Raw genomic sequence first — 16,266 nt, forward strand, 5'->3', positions numbered from 1 at the left:
TATTTTGATTACTAGTATTTTTTTGAACGTATAATGCTTGTGCTTTTTTTTTGGATAAATTATGTTCCTGATCCCTAAATTAAGTCGGATTTTTTTAAATGATTCATGAATTATAAAATCTTAAATTTTAGTCATCAAAATATCCGAATCGATTTAATATTATCCTCAAGTGTGATTTCGATAGTTTTTTCTCACCAAAAGATCAATATGGCAAATTTATGCTTATATGGAGTAATTTTTATTTGCATGGCTCAAATCAAAATCGATATGGTTTAAAATATTTTTTAAAAATAATGATACGGAAAAAAAAAAAGAAAAGCTCTTCTCCTCTCTTCATGGCTCTTTCTTCTACTTCTCTATGGCCTCATCCCTCCATGGCCTCCTTTTCCCCCCAACCCCGCCACCTTCCCCAACCCTTTCGCCTCTGTCATTGATGAAGAGCTCCAATTTGATGAGCAACAACTGGTACGGAGGTGGGGCCACCGCCGTGACACTGGGCTCTCGTCGTTGTTTGCTGACACCTTCGTCGTCTGGTCCACCACCATCAGTGACTTCTTGCTCGCCTCCACCTCCGATCTCAACCGCGTTGACCTCTTTGATCCAGTCAAGATCTCTTGTCTGTCTTTGGCTTACCACCAAGCGATAGCTGTTCCCAAGCCAAATCCGCTAGCTCCATCACCGCAATTAGTACAGGTCCAAGCTTTGACCTTTGATCCGCTCCTGTCAGACCAATCGAAGAATGATGCCATATACCGAGCATGCCGCCTGTGCCTATGATGCCGCCTCCCATGCCTATGATGCTGCCACCCCATGCCCTCCACAGTCCCAAGGCCTAGATCAACTTTCCCATTGGCCCTGTCTCCTCTTGCCCTTTCTTTCCCTTCCTCCACTGCTACCACAGTCATTGGATTTCCCCTCCGTTCCCTACTCGCCGCTTTGAAGCCCACTTCCTTCTTTCACCATCCATAACGCCGTCGTTCACTCAGAAAAAGTCTAGCTCGTTGAAGATTTAGATGGGTTCAGTTCAAACATTATTTAATTTGTAAATCACAATCACAGGGGAGTTTGTCGATGAGGGAGCAGGCGGCAAGAGCGAGGATCGGATCAAAGTCGGAGATTTGCTTGACGATTTCTTGTGAGGTGTTTGGGAGGTTGATGGTGATGAGGACGGCACCGAGGGGTATGATGGTAAAAAAGATGATGAATAGTGGATGAAGCTAGAAGAGAAGAGGAGATTGACCGGCAGAGAGGCGAGCGGAAAAGATGTTTTTTTTTAGAAGAGATGATGGTATGTATATATTTTTTTTTATTTTTTTAAATATTTTAAATTATATAATTATCAGAGGTTGTCATATAAGCACCGTTGTCATAACAGATTTTTGATAAGAAAAAATTATCAAAATTATATCTGAAGATAACATTAAATTGATTTAAATAATTGAAGGTTAAAATTTAAAATTTTATAATTTATGAACTATTTAGAGTATCCGGTTTAATTTGAAAATAAAAAATATAATTTATTTATTTATTTTGAAATGGGATAGAAAGTCATCGTCGGCAAGGTAATCATTGCCACTTCTTTTGATGCCATGCTGAAGTGACTAGCGAGACCACGACAACAATCGGAGTTAGTGGGGGCCTAATTGACGTTTTGGAGAAGCTATTGCAGCAATGTTGCCTTATCAGAAGGGTTTTGAAATACGTCGTTGGCGGACCAATAGCTGCTATCGCGGTTTTTAAATCTGGATATATAAATCACCGACCCAAATTTGATATGCAATATAAATGTAGTAAAATCATCATATTTTTGTAGAAGAAATATCATGTAGAGAGTGGCCATTGGTTCAAATTATTGAGAAAATTTTTTATAATAAAAATATTTTAATTATGAATGGAATAAACGACATCCATATATATCATAAAATGATTAGATTGGAAAGAAAGAAGATTTTCTTCAATCCGCCTGATACAGGCTTTCAAAAGAAAGAAAAAATACCGAAAGAATTATGAAAATATAGCTTAAATCCTCCTTTCATTGATTAATTTTTGACATCATAAACTGAGGTACATCACCTGTATTTATAATGGTCAGATCCGTTCTTGCACAGTTTGGATCAGATTTCTCTTTTTATCTTTTAAAAAGACGTCCATCTTTAAACAATTTAGATTGGACTCTTTTTCCTACATTAAATAAAACTATATTCCTAAAAAATAATTAATATAAAAATTATAAAAAAATAATAAATTTTTATAGGGGATATATCTCAATTTTTATATCAACCTTACCTTCTATCACTCTATCTAATTATTCACAGACTGTACGATAACTCCTATTCAAAATCTTATTTGAAAAGGATAGTTTTGCTTTGACTAGTTCATTTTAAAATCTAAATGATAAAATTTTGGCTTAATTTGATCCTTTTAGGGACTGTTTCAAAATTGTAAACCTTGAAAAAATATTTAAATTTGAAAAAAAAAAATCATTTCAATCGAACATCGTATGATCAAGTTATGACTTCATAAAGTTTGACACATGATTCAATTTTTTAATATAGTAAATTTTTCTGGGTATTCTATTTAGCTTTACTCGTAATAGTTGATGTGATCTATATAGAGTCCTCATAGTGGCAAAAGTAATCCATATTGAGTCTGGTGGTCCTTTTGGATATTCCTAGTGGTCAAAATAATTCATATCGAATCTGATGATCCACATGGATCAGATCTCCTCTTGTTTTAGAGGATTTAGCTCTTACTAAATTAAAATTGAAGGTGGAGAAATGTTTGATTTCCTACCACATGGCTAACAATTTGACTTTGCTTGGAGATAGTTTTCAGCCTTAGTCTTTCTTGCTAGATACAGATCTTGATCTCTAGATGTATGAGACAACTTCGCCATAGAAGTTGCTAGTACTTGTGTTGAAAGCACTTCCAATCGAGACGCGGCCTAGATAAGTTAAGCAATCTTTTTCTTTAATTATGTGAGATGTACTTTCATCTCATCATCTATCGAGGTAGAACTAATAGCCATATTCATCTTTATCTTTTAATGTACTTCAAGCACAGATAGCTCTTCTCCAACTGCTTGTATTGCTCGCACATCTGGACCTCTTATAGATGTAGAGGACTGAAACTTTGATACCAACTTGATCTGATTAGGAAAAAAGGAGATTTCTTCAATCTACTCAACTTGGATATCTTAAAAAGCAAAAAAATGATGAAAAACTTATAAAAGTAGGGCTTAGATCCCCTTTGTTTCATTGATTAATTATCCATATCATAAACTCTCCTATTTATAATGGTAAGATCTATCCTTGCATAATTCGAATTAGATTCCTCTTCTTATCTTCTAGAAAAATGTCCATTCTTGAATAATTTGAGTTGAACTCCTTTTTCTATCTTAAATAAAAGCAAATTCTTAAAAAAATAATTAATATAAAAAATTATAAAAAAAATAAACTTTGTTGGAGATAGATCTTGACGTATACGTCAATTTTGCCTCCTACAGCTCTGTCTTATTCTTCATGGATTGGAAGATAATTCCCACTCAAAATTTTATCTGAAAAAGAAAGTTTTGGATTGATCAGCTCGTTTCAAGATCTAAATGATGGAATTTTGGTCTAATTTGATCTCTTTAAGGGTTGTCTTAAAGTTGTAGGCCTCGAAAAAATATTCAATTTTTTTTTTAAAAAAAAGATCATCTCAACCGGATATTATTTGATCAAGTTATGATTTTCTGAAGTTTGACATGTGATCCGACTTTTTGATATGGCAAATCTTGTTCTTGGATTCTGTCTAGCTTTACTTATAGTAGCTAATGATCCACATCAAGAGTTCATAGCGGCGAAAGTGATCTACATCGAGTCTGATGATCCTCTGAATATCCGTAATGATTAAAATGGTTCACATCAAGCTTGATGATCTATCTGGATCATCAAATGGGAATCCGAATAAAATCTTGGTTAATATTAAATACTTCTGGTAGCCAATATATGGTATCCATTCTCTCTCTTTCTTCCTACTTGTTTATTTTTTTTAATGGGGAATGAAAGATCACTACATTCGAATGAACGATATGCACCACCAGCATCTGCTCTAATAAGATGAGCAAGATGGGAAGGAAAAGTTTCCAGTTAGAAGGGACAGAACAAAATGTAGAGTTTGCCCAGAAAAGCTTCTTCCTTACCCCATTAATCAGAAATATAATCTGAGATAAAGATAGTGCGTAGCTAAGCAGTCATACATTATACTTCCAAGACAATATATCCCTATCTAATTATTGAAACTTACATTCAGTGCCATCTTATTTATTTCTAAAAAATATGCTAACAAAAGTAACCGCCGGCTTAAATGTTGTTTATTAATAGCTTTTATGAATTTCTTATCTCATTCGGTGCTCATGATTTGTTTGAGCACATGCCTGAAACTTTGAGATGGAACATCCGCCGATGAAGGCGGCTTCCCCCGCCTCACGAGGCCCATAGCAGTAACCCAAGTTGTTGGGTGGCACTGCAATCCTCCTTTTCCCAATGGCGGCGACCACAACACGAGCAAGGTCTGTGAACGGGCTCTCTTGGGCTGGGGCTTGTGGTAAAATCTGGCTCCAAGGAGAGGAGCGGCCACAACTATGGCACCAGCAGCGGCGCACAGGCCGAAGCCTAGAGCCCAGCTAACTCTGCCCTGGACGTAGACGGTGGCGGTGAAGCCGGGGATTGCGCCGGCGTAGAGGGCGACGAAGTACCAGTTGAAGAAGATGTGTCTTGATCTCGGGGCTTCTCGAACTGGTCAGCGCCCATGGTCATGGTGTTGAACCGCGTCCCACCGGTCCCCACGGCCAACAGGCCCAGTGAGATATAGAGGGTTGCAAACTGCCCTGCTGATGGTGTTTCGCAATGGCTGGAGCCCACTGGGCATGGAGATGGCCTTAGAGTTTGAAGGGCGGCCGTTAATGTGAGTAGTATCAGAGACTGCTTAACATGGAATTAGATGATTATGCGATTTGACTGATAAAAAAAATCAATTTGTAGGATTTGGTGTCATATAGTTTACTTCTAAAATCACAATGGTTTCAATTAAGTTTTTGAACTTGGATTATTAGGTTGACAACAAGCTAGGTTTGGATGAATGGATTAGAGTGGCTGCCCGCAAGGCCGTGATGGTAGAGAAGGCGACGATGGGAAAGGAACCAACGTAGGCATCGAAGATGATGGCTCCGGCCACGGGGACGACGCTGGTGCAACCATTAACGATATTGTAGATCTGAGCGGAGTCGATGCTCTTCACGTTGTACTCTTTTATCAAGTACACTATAATGTTGCTCACTCCGCTTACAGCAAGCGACACCGCCGCCACGCTCACTGCGAGGATCGCTCGAGTTAGAAAGAACGCATACACACAAACAGAGAGAGAGAGAGAGAGAGAGAGAGAGAGAGAGAGAGACCTGTGATGAAGGGGAATTTGATCCATCGCCCTTCTTGCCAGCAGTTTGTGTTAGTAAATAAATTTAATTATATTATTATTAGTATAGGAAGTCTAAGAGTTTTGAAAGTCCAAGAGTCGCATAGAAATTTTCATTATCTAGTCCAAGAGTCGCATAGAAACTTTCATTATCTAGAATATGCATGAGTAATTATGAGTTAATCTCGGAACATGGATGTGACCCTTGGAAAAAAATGTTATAAATGCATATTTAGTGATGTATTGTGTCTAGTAAGTTTCTTGCTATAAATACCCACGGGTCATTTTGTAACGGAACAATGAGCATTTTGAGTATTTGAGTACCTTCAAAATATATAATATTATTTTATTTTGAGCCCATCATTCTTCTTTTGATAACTTCAAAGTGGTATCAGAGCCATAATGTCAACCAATAGTCTCCTCCAACCCTTCTTTCCTCGCCTCACCAAAACAAACTATGAAAATTGGTGCTTGCAAACGAAGGCTCTACTTAAGTCTCAAGATCTTTGGGATCTAGTAGAAAAGACTATCAAGAGCCAAAAGAAGGAGAGGCTCTCACCAATCAATAAAGGAAGTCTTGAAAGAGGGATAAGAAAGTCTTATATTTCATCTATCAATCTATAGATGAATCAGTCTTTGAGAAGATCGCGGCGGCAACCACTTCAAAGCAAGCATGGGAGATTTTCCAAAATTCTTATAAAGGAGTAGAGAAGGTGAAGAAAGTTCGCCTCCAAACTCTTCGAGACGAATTTGAAGCCCTACAAATGAAGGAATCCGAATATGTTTTGGATTATTTTACAAGAGTCTTAGCCGTTGTCAATCAATTGAGGAGAAACGGCGAAACTATGGATGACACCAGAGTAATAGAGAAAATTCTGCGCTCATTGGATGTCAAATTCAACTATATTGTTGTTGCCATCAAGGAGTCAAAGGATTTGGAAGAGATGACTATAGACGAGCTTATGGGTTCCCTACAAGCTCATGAAGAAAGATTCAATAAGAGGAGGCAAGAGCCCTTGGAGCAAGTTCTTCAATCTAAAATTTCTTTGAAGGAGAACAAAGAAGACTCCAAGAATGAAAAGAGTCAAAAAGACCGAGGACGAGGCCATGGCCAATGGAGAAGCCGTGGACGCGGTCGAGGATGTGGAGGCTACAATAACAAAGAGAAGTTAAGCTAAATTTCAAAAAGAAGACGTGGACAAGGAGGCTCATCTAGAGGCAGAAGGTATGATATTTTTGAAGTTTGTTATTTTAATTGCAACAAACTTGATCATTATGCTTCGGATTGTTGGTATAATGATGCTAACCAAGTTGAAGAGAAGGCTCATTATGCAAAGAAGAAAGAAAAAGATGGTGATGAAGTCTTATTGCTTGCTTACAAAGAAGACGACACTAGTGAGCAAAATATGTGATTCTTGGATACCGGTGCAAGCAATGATCACTTCTCAACAGATTTCATCAGACATATAAGTAAATAATCATTTATAGAAAATAAGCATATAGAGTTCATCAATTCGAAATCAATTTCAATTATGCAATATATTTCATGCCAAATTCATTTCCTTTTCGAAAATTCAAGTTTCTTTCGGGATTTCAATTTCTTTTGTTCTTCAATTTCTTTTCGTCAACTATGAGCTATGACCACATTTTTTCTGTGGCAGGGTCATAATACCGCGTATCTACTTGCGGTGAGCTGCGAATCATCTGGCAGCAAAGTCCTTCGGAACTGCTGGTCCCTCTGGCGGTTTGTCGCTGGTCTCGCTGGCGACATGTCGCTGGTCTCACTGGCGACATAAACCCTCAGGACAATCAATTGCCAACGTATATGCCCCCATTGGCAGTGTCCTTTACATAGTCAGATTGTCAATTCATAATATTTCTTATATCATAATTCTTCATAAATCATATTTCATATTCTAATTTCGATAATAAAACATATAATCATGCAGTATCGAAATCAATCAATATAATGCATCATGAAATCAATATGTTCAATCATGCTTCATCATAACATTTCAAATAAGATATTTTTATAACAAAATACCATTCATCCAATTCATGCATCGTTTCACAAATCATGTCAGAAAAATACATTATAATTTACCGATAAATCTAAAAAAAGTGAAACATTACTTACCTCAAACGCATTCCAATAAATCCACATAATTCTATAAATTTTCTTTCAAAAATTATATTCGTAGATCATATCGCGATATCGCATGATCAAACATCCACAATCCTATGCAGAATAAATTTCAATAATTAGAAAGAATACGAATACCATATTTCAACGGTTTAGATTGGGTCCGATCATCTAATTTCATCTAATCAAAATCTAATTAGGACATAAACGATCCAAAGTTTAACTATCAGATCAAATCAGATTTGAAGTGATAGGACCAAGGTTTCTTCATCGATTTCATAAAATCAAGTGGAGAGAGAAAATCAGAGGAGAGAGAATTCATAAGGTACAATTCGAATGGATCAGATGACACATCCAATATTACGATTGGTCCAATAACTCGATTGATGAAATCAACATGATCAAATCAAGTCATGGCTAGATTGAAATCATGGATGATCAAATCTAAAGATTCACGGTCTGATTAAGGTGGGTGCCAGTACGCTGTCTGACAATCATAGATCAGGGTTCTTTATTAAAATCAGATCAGACTTATTAAAAAATTTTTTTTCATTCACTAGCTTTTTTTTTAGAGAGAGAATCAATCAAGAGAGAGAATATTTTAGAGAGAGAAAATTCTAGAGAGAGAAAACTCATCTTGAATTCTTCAGACAATATGATTCAACAAATTCTGATCGATCAGATCAAATCATGCTAAAATTATCATATGGATAATTCAATAAGATCATGAGAAATAAAATCTAAAAATACCTGATCTAATCAAAGTGGATGTCGGTGTATCGTCCGACGATCACAGATCAAAAATTCATCACGAGGATTATTTAAATTCATCATCATTCTTCTCAAAATTTTAAAAATCTTAAGAGAGAGAAATAATCTAGAGAAAAAATTTTAGAGAGAGAAAGTAGAGAGAGAAAATCTAATTCTAGAGAGAGAAAATACTAGTTCAGGCTGAAGAGAGAGATGGAAGAGAGAGAAACTCTCTTTCTCATATTTTATTATTTATATCATTATTTATTAATTAATTTAATAATTTTTCTTTCTTTTCTTTTCTCTCTCTTTTTTTTTTCTTTTTTTTTTCCTTCACAGAAGAGAGAGGAGAAAATCTTATTTATTATTATTATATTATTATCATTTTATTTTTCTTCTTTCTTCTTCTTTTTTTTTCCTTTTTATTTTCTTTTTTCTTCTTTTTCTTTTCTTTTTCTTCTTCTTCTTTTCTTTTTCTTTTTCTTTTCCTTCTTCTTCTTCTTTTTCTTTTCTTCTTCCCGTGGACTTGTTTTGGGCTGAAACAGGGGACCTTAAGGTCCCCTCGTTGGATGGCCGGCCAGCGGCGCAGCCGGTGTGGGGCGGCCGTCGGCAGGAGGGGGTGACTCGCCGATAAGAAGAGGGCCAAACCGATGGTCGGCGGTGACCACCGGCGATGGCAAAATGGTAAAAAAAGAAAATTCTTCCGCAACAAAATCCGGCGACTCCGGTCGCCGGCGAGCGTGCACATTGGCACGAAAAGGACGGGGGAGAAGAGAGGAAGAGGAGGAGGCTTACCTCCGTCGCCGGCGAAGCTTTTTCGATGAGAAATTGGACGGCACAGCGACGGGTCTCCGTGAGAAATTTTCGATGATTGCCGCTGTTTTGCCCCGAGATTTCTCGATGAGAGGAGAGAGGAGGGTTCTCCTCCTTAAATAGAGCCGGAGGGAACATGTTTTTGACTCCGATTAGGAGCCGGTGAACGGAGGAAGAAGACTCCCTTCGGGAGTTCTTCTCCTCTATTTTCTATTTTTTTTTTTTTCGTTTGGGCTGGCTGGGTTATCACATTCTTCTCCTCTAAAAGAAATTTCGTCCTCGAAATTTTTCTTGCTTGAGTCTTCGTATTTTCTTACTTGAATCTCATCCTAAAATATTTCAATATTCTATTCTTAATATAAATTCATTCTTAAATCATTTCATAAGAAAAAAAGTCGGTACATCAATATCTATCAGAAACGGAAATATTCATTTTCTTATTTATCAAGATCAACATCTCAAAGATTTTCAATATTTCAAGATTTTGAAATTATGATCTCATTTCCTGTAAAAATCATATTCAATATCTCATGACTCAAATTAAAATCAAATCTATCTCTTGTGAATAGAAGAGGATCAATGTCTCTATTCTTGCATAAAAACTTCATTCATCATCATCATTCATTTTTTTTATATTATCCACTCTTAATTTTAACCCATCATAAGATAGAAAAACATACTTCTATGAATCATTTGACGATATCCCGATCAATCAAAATTTAAAAATATTTTCTCTTATTCATACTTTCAAAGGTTGAAGATTTATCATTTCAATCTCATTCTCGAACTTTTAATATTTTATTTCTCGATGCAACTTCATCATTAAATCATTTCACAAAGATCAATATCATCATTGTTGATTGAATCAATATCACTATTTCTAGTCATCGAAATTTTCTTATTCAAACCCTCAAACTCTTAAATATTCTAATTTTTGAAGCAAATTTTATCATTAAGTCATTCCATAATGAAAATCAATACCTCAAAAATTTATCTAAATCAAAACTATATTTTTTTTTTATAACCAAAATCAATGTCTCTATTCTAAGTAAGTATATCAATTTTCTTTATCTAAACATTAACAACTCTTAATTAATCGATTCATTATTAAACTAAATTATAAATAACTCTAATCCATCTTTTGTAGAACAATCATCAATATCAATAGATAACCTCAATCTTTTTCATTTAGTCAGAGAAATAATAATAATCAAAAGAGTTCTAACTTCAAATCTCATTATACCCTGGAGATAATTATTTGAGTATACTAATCTAAGATCAAAATCATCATTCGATAAATGATCTCAAATTCTTTCTAATAAACAGAGAATTATAAAATTTAATTCTAGGATAGAAAAAATTTATCTCTAAATATTCTAAATCTAAAATCAAAAATCAAAGATCCACTTATCATAGAATTAGGATGCTAATTATTTTTGTAGCATAGTAGGTGGAAGCTCTACTTTTGAAAATCACATTAGGGATATCCAAAAATAATTCAAAATTTTAAAATATTATTCTTTCTAATATCAATAAATTTCTTGTATCAAACCATATCATCTATCATAATTCTTTAACTCAAAGGGTCAACATTCCTGACTTACTCAAAGTAGTCTAGATTACCATGCTTCCGTTGCGCACTCTGATCTAACAATCAAAATTTCTTAGGTTCACCAAAAAAAATTTGATCAAATTATTTTTTTATCCTAAAATTTTAAATTTCAATTGAAATCAAAGATAAACTTTCAATTCTCATTCATACCTTTACTGGTGTACAGTAATCTTGATTAACCCTTGAGTTCAATATCATATTTAAACCATCATATAGATTTACTATAATCAATATGAATCAAATCTTAGTTCTCATATCAATTCAATTCGATAAATTTTCAAACCAAAAATCCTTATAAGTCAAATCTAACGAGAAAATCCTTCGATGCTCCACCAAATTTGGATATAATCAGAATATATAAGAATTTCAAATCATTATTTTTTTTCTAAAATTTTTATAATCAAAATCTTTAATATCTATCACGTATCTTTTCACAACGATCATACAAGCCTCAAAAAAATTATATCTCCATTTAATAGTAGATTCAATTAGGACTTCGTTAACAAAAGCAAAGAAACTCCATATCAATTCCTAAATCCAAAATTTCTAAATTATAAATTCATATGGATTCTTTAATCTGAAATAAATATAAATCAGATCTTTTATCTTAATTTAAAGATATCAATTTTTCATTAACAACCTCAATAATAATATCAAAAAATCTCTTGATCAACTTAGATACGAAATCTTTAAATTAAAATTTTATATACATCATGTAGTCTCCAAGAGACATAATAAGATCCATTATTTAGATCTAAAGATGATGATTAAAGATTCCAATACGATGAATATTCTACAACCTCAAAATCAATTTCATCAATAAGAAATAGGCTTCTTTGCAATATCTCCAAATATGCATTCATCCTAATATGCCACTTTATATATAATCCACGTACCAAATTCAATTTCGATAAATATTCCAATCAAGCATCATAAAAAAAAACTTTCTTAGTCCATTCTGGAATAATATTTTATTATCAAATATTTATCTTGTCAATAATAGTCAACTTCTCAACTAGAAGTAATATCATTGTATTATTTTCACATCGAATTTGAACTTACGATTCACTTGAATAACCAATAATCAAATTAATAACCACAATGCACAATAAAATTTTATGTCAATTCTTTTGTAATTACTTTCAATCAAAATCTAACTAATCATATCATGATCAATAGCTTATCCATCATATTTCAAACTCCATATGTCATAATCTCTTACGATCATTTTATACACAATCTTAATGTTAAATCAAAAATTATAAAGATTTCTTCCATTACAATCATCAAAGATCTACACCATCATGTCCCTGGTGTCTATCCACTTACACCCATTCTATATCTGATTCTATGTTTCATAATTCATCACTTATGCTCTGATACCATATTAATTGTCACGCCCCCGACCCGAGATTATGAATCGAGGGTCATGGCAACCGCCGCATACTCATAGAAAACTCTTCCCATAAGCATGCAAGGCATCTTATCATGTTATCTTAAAACAACAGCGGAATAATTAGTCAATAATTTAAATCCAAAACATAACGACCTAAATTTTTTTTCTTTAATGTCACAATAAATTCAACAACGATTCAAAGGCTTTGCATCAAATTCAATAAGCCTTTCAACCTAAAATAAAAATATGAAGATTTTGCTTCTGATCACTCTTCCATTCATATCTTGTATCATCTTAATTCTTCAACATCTGTAAAAATAGTAAAATAGGAGGTAATGAGCTAGACAGCCCAGTAAGCAATGATCACTTCTCAACAGATTTCATCAGGCATATAAGTAAATAATCATTTATAGAAAATAAGCATATAGAGTTCATCAATTCGAAATCAATTTCAATTATGCAATATATTTCATGTCAAATTCATTTCTTTTTCGAAAATTCAAGTTTCTTTCGAGATTTCAATTTCTTTTGTTCTTCAATTTCTTTTCGTCAACCATGAGCTATGACCACATTTTCTCTGTGGTAGGGTCATAATACCGCGTATCTGCTTGCGGTGAGCTGCGAATCATCTGGCAGCAAAGTCCTTCGGAACCGCTGGTCTCTCTGGCGGTTTGTCGCTGGTCTCGCTGGCGACATGTCGCTGGTCTCACTGGCGACATAAATCTTCAGGACAATCAATTGCCAACGTATATGCCCCCATTGGCAGGGTCCTTTACATAGTCAGGTTGTCAATTCATAATGTTTCTTATATCGTAATTCTTCATAAATCATATTTCATATTCTAATTTCGATAATAAAATATATAATCATGCAGTATCGAAATCAATCAATATAATGCATCATGAAATCAATATGTTCAATCATGCTTCATCATAACATTTCAAATAAGATATTTTCATAACAAAATACCATTCATCCAATTCATGCATCATTTCACAAATCATGTCAGAAAAATACATTATAATTTATCGATAAATCTAAAAAAAGTGAAACATTACTTATCTCAAACGCATTTCAATAAATTCACATAATTCTATAAATTTTCATCCAAAAATTCTATTCGTGGATCATATCGCGATATCCCATGATCAAACATCCACAATCCTATACAGAATCAATTTTAATAATTAGAAAGAATACGAATACCATATTTCAACGGTTTAGATTGGGTCCGATCATCTAATTTCATCTAATCAAAATCTAATTAGGACATAAACGATCCAAAGTTTAACTATCAGATCAAATCGGATTCGAAGTGATAGGATCGAGGTTTCTTCATCGATTTCATAAAATCAAGTGGAGAGAGAAAATCAGAGGAGAGAGAATTCATAAGGTACAATTTGAATGGATCAGATGACACATCCAATATTACGATTGGTCCAATATCTCGATTGATGAAATCAACATGATCAAATTAAGTCATGGCTAGATTGAAATCATGGATGATCAAATCTAAAGATTCACGGTCTGATTAAGGTGGGTGCTAGTACGCTGTCTGACAATCATAGATCAGGGTTCTTTATTAAAATCAGATCAGACTTATTAAAAAAAATTTCTTCATTCACTAGCCTTTTTTTTAGAGAGAGAATCAATCAAGAGAGAGAATATTTTAGAGAGAGAAAATTTTAGAGAGAGAAAATTCTAGAGAGAGAAAACTCATCTTGAATTCTTCAGATAATATGATTCAACAAATTCTGATCGATCAGATCAAATCATGCTAAAATTATCATGTAGATAATTCAATAAGATCATGAGAAATAAAATCTAAAAATATCTGATCTGATCAAAGTGGATGTCGGTGTATCGTCCGACGATCACAGATCAAAAATCCATCATGAGGATTATTTAAATTCATCATCATTCTTCTCAAAATTTTAAAAATCTTAGGAGAGAGAAATAATCTAGAGAGAGGATTCTAGAGAGAGAAAGTAGAGAAAGAAAATTCAATTCTAGAGAAAGAAAATACTAGTTCAGGCTGAAGAGAGAGAGGGAAGAGAGAGAAACTCTCTTTCTCATATTTTATTATTTATATCATTATTTATTAATTAATTTAATGATTTTTCTTTTCTTTTCTTTTCTCTCTCTCTTTTTTTTTCCTTCACGAAAGAGAGAGGAGAAAATCCTATTTATTATTATTATATTATTATCATTTTATTTTTCTTCTTTCTTCTTCTTCTTTTTTCCTTTTTCTTTTCTTTTTCTTCTTTTTCTTTTCTTTTTCTTTTCTTTTCCTTCTTCTTCTTTTCTTTTTCTTTTTCTTTTCCTTCTTCTTCTTCTTTTTCTTTTCTTCTTCCCGTGGACTTGTTTTGGGCTGAAACAGGGGACCTTAAGGTCCCCTCGTTGGGTGGCCGGCCGGCGGCGCAGCCGGCGTGGGCGGCCATCGGCAAGAGGGGGTGACTCGCCGATAAGAAGAGGGCCAAACCGGTGGTCGGCGGTGACTACCGACGACGGCAAAACGACAAAAAAAGAAAATTCTTCCACAACAAAATCCGATGACTCCGATCGTCGGCAAGCGTGCACATCGGCACGGGAATGACGGAGGAGAAGAGAGGAAGAGGAGGAGGCTTACCTCCGTCGCCGGCGAAGCTTTTCTGGCGAGAAATTGGACGGCACAGCGACGGATCTCCGTGAGAAATTTTCGGTGATTGCCACCGTTTTGCCGCGGGATTTCTCGATGAGAGGAGAGAGGAGGGTTCTCCTCCTTAAATAGAGCCAGAGGGAACATATTTTCGACTCCGATTAGGAGCCGGTGAACGGAGGAAGAAGACTCCCTTCGGGAGTTCTTCTCCTCTATTTTCTATTTTTTTTTCGTTTGGGCTGGCTGGGTTGTCACATTCTTTCCCTCTAAAAGAAATTTCGTCCTCGAAATTTTTCTTGCTTGAGTCTTCGTATTTTCTTACTTGAATCTCATCCTCAAATATTTCAATATTCTATTCTTGATATAAATTCATTCTTAAATCATTTCATAAGAAAAAAAGTCAGTACATCAATATCTATCAGAAACGGAAACATTCATTTTCTTATTTATCAAGATCAACATCTCAAAGATTTTCAATATTTCAAGATTTCAAAATTATGATCTCATTTCCTGTAAAAATCATATTCAATATCTCATGACTCAAATTAAAATCAAATCTATCTCTTGTGAATAGAAGAGGATCAATGTCTCTATTCTTGCATAAAAACTTCATTCATCATCATCATTCATTTTTTTATATATTATCCACTCTTAATTTCAACCCATCATAAGATAGAAAAACATACTTCTATGAATCATTTGACGATATCCCGATCAATCAAAATTTAAAAATATTTTCTTTTATTCATACTTTCAAAGGTTGAAGATTTATCATTTCAATCTCATTCTCGAATTTTTAATATTTTATTTCTCGATGTAACTTCATCATTAAATCATTTCATAAAGATCAATATCACCATTGTTGATTGAATCAATATCACTATTTTTAGTCATCGAAATTTTCTTACTCAAACCCTCAAACTCTTATATATTCTAATTCTTGAAGCAAATTTTATCATTAAGTCATTCCATAATGAAAATCAATACCTCAAAAATTTATCTAAATCAAAACTATATTTTTTTCTTATAACCAAAATCAATGTCTCTATTCTAAGTAAGTATATCAATTTTCTTTATCTAAACATTAACAACTCTTAATTAATCGATTTATTATTAAACTAAATTATAAATAACTCCAATCCATCTTTTGTAGAACAATCGTCAATATCAATAGATAACCTCAATCTTTTTCATTTAGTCAGAGAAATAATAATAATCAAAAGAGTTCTAACTTCAAATTTTATTATACCCTGGAGATAATTATTTGAGTATACTAATCTAAGATCAAAATCATCATTCGATAAACGATCTCAAATTCTTTCTAATAAACAGAGAATTATAAAATTTAATTCTAGGATAGAAAAAATTTATCTCTAAATATTCTAAATCTAAAATCAAAAATCAATGGTCCACTCATCATAGAATTAGGATGCTAATTATTTTTGTAGCATAGTAGGTGG

Source organism: Elaeis guineensis, chromosome 5 (genome assembly GCF_000442705.2).
Source record: "Elaeis guineensis isolate ETL-2024a chromosome 5, EG11, whole genome shotgun sequence".
In the NCBI taxonomy this organism is placed as follows: Eukaryota; Viridiplantae; Streptophyta; class Magnoliopsida; order Arecales; family Arecaceae; genus Elaeis; species Elaeis guineensis.